Source organism: Sinocyclocheilus grahami, unplaced genomic scaffold (genome assembly GCF_001515645.1).
Source record: "Sinocyclocheilus grahami isolate Dianchi unplaced genomic scaffold, SAMN03320097.WGS_v1.1 scaffold1150.1, whole genome shotgun sequence".
Lineage (NCBI taxonomy): Eukaryota > Metazoa > Chordata > Actinopteri > Cypriniformes > Cyprinidae > Sinocyclocheilus > Sinocyclocheilus grahami.
This window is the reverse complement of record NW_015506329.1, coordinates 102,240-103,856: the sequence shown is the minus strand read 5'-3', so window position 1 is coordinate 103,856 and position 1,617 is coordinate 102,240. Positions and strand designations below refer to the sequence as shown.

The window sequence follows — 1,617 nt, the reverse complement described above, 5'->3', positions numbered from 1 at the left end:
CAGGAATAGTGTCACCCACCTGAAACCTTCTAAATAACAATATCAGTTGTGGAAAAACCAAAAGAGACAAAATAAGAAAACAAGAGCGTTAGTAAAAGTTTGCAATCAAGACATTTCATATGGATATCAAAACTTGTATTGACAAAGCAAAACAAGTAAAACAATAAAAAAATAAAAATAAAAAAAAGGAAAATAAATATAAAATGACCTAACAACAGTTTAAACCCATGCGATGAAAGGATTGTACATTTTCAGAAACAGGAGTATGTTCGCAAGGGGTCGAGAGTGAAGAAAGGCTTTGAGATGAGATTTACACACAGGTTTGAACTTTTAATTACCGCGTCACATTTTCAAATACAGGTAAAGGAGGGAGGCCAACTGGCTTGATCTTACCCAAACAAACTGATCACATTGCTCTGGGAATATTAATAATCATAACATACAAGGGGGAAGAAATGTAATCGATGATTCTTTTGGTCTTTGTTTACATGGTTTAATACCTTGTTTGCTTTATCCTGTCCTGCCTTCTTGACTCCTGGCCAATGGATATGGGAAAAAGTCTGGGGTATAAAGACTTCATAATCATCTAGAAGCCTCCACAGCTCTGAAATAAAGAGTTCATCGCTTGTGTCGCGCGAGTATATTTCTCTCTCTATCATGGTGTCTGACGCGTGCAGTGGAGTGCAAAAAGCGATCTGTCTGCCTGGCACAGCCCAGGGCTGACACAGTGTTGGAAAAACACGAACCCTCCCGAACCCGGTAAGCTGTAAATATAGAGGGATGTGAAGTTGAACTGGGGGGAAAAAAAACCAAGGCCAAAATGATACAGGCTCTACTCGAATGCACTATGGAGCCCTTGCAAAGCATCTGTTGGCTTGACTGAGGGGTCAGGCAGACAGTTCGACGCGCACACACTCCACAGGCCCTAAGCGAGCGCGCGGGGGGTTAGGAGCGACAGAGCGGGTGGGGGACTGCCGGCCCCTTGTGCTCTTCCCCACCCCGCCCCCCTGAGGCACCAAATAAGAGGGCTTCTAACCAACAGGAAGAGAACTCTCTCTACAACATCAAGACAAACTCCCAAAGACCCACCAAAACCACAAATGGCCACACTGCCTGAAAGGCGGCATTTATTTGAGCACCGTAATGCTGGGGTAGTAAATCCAAAATGCCATCCAAAGGGCCACGACTTTTCAACTTTTAAAGGGAATCAATTTTTTTAAATAACGCAAATGACCCGAAATGCATGGTTAGGGTTAGAAGCCATCTTATTTTTTGCACAGCAAAGACCACTATCTCCATCAGTCCATTTATTTCTCCAAGACCGAGCCAGCGAAATCCCTCCAAGAGACTACAGGGAAGAAAGCATGCCAAACTGCAGCATGTGTTTTAGGACCCCCGTTTGGTGTGAGACACAGAAGAGCCCAGCCTTTCTTCCTTTGTGTGGGGGTGAGTGGGGGCTGGCCGGGCCAGGAAGAAGCAGTGTTTAAATTGAAAGCAGCATTGGAGTGAGAGAGGGCAAAAAGAAGGGGTATGTCTCTAATCTAGCCATCCAAATGAACAAAACAAAACAAAAAAGCGAGTGAGGAGAGGGTAAAGGGGACTTAACCTTGCTGAATT

General features: G+C 44.3%; 1 protein-coding gene across 1 annotated transcript in view; it reads right to left on the bottom strand.

The window, feature by feature from the left end:
• LOC107567359 (UDP-N-acetylglucosamine--peptide N-acetylglucosaminyltransferase 110 kDa subunit-like) overlaps positions 1-1,617 on the bottom strand; it is a 37,044-nt gene that overhangs the window by 26,035 nt on the left and 9,392 nt on the right. The window lies entirely within an intron of this gene.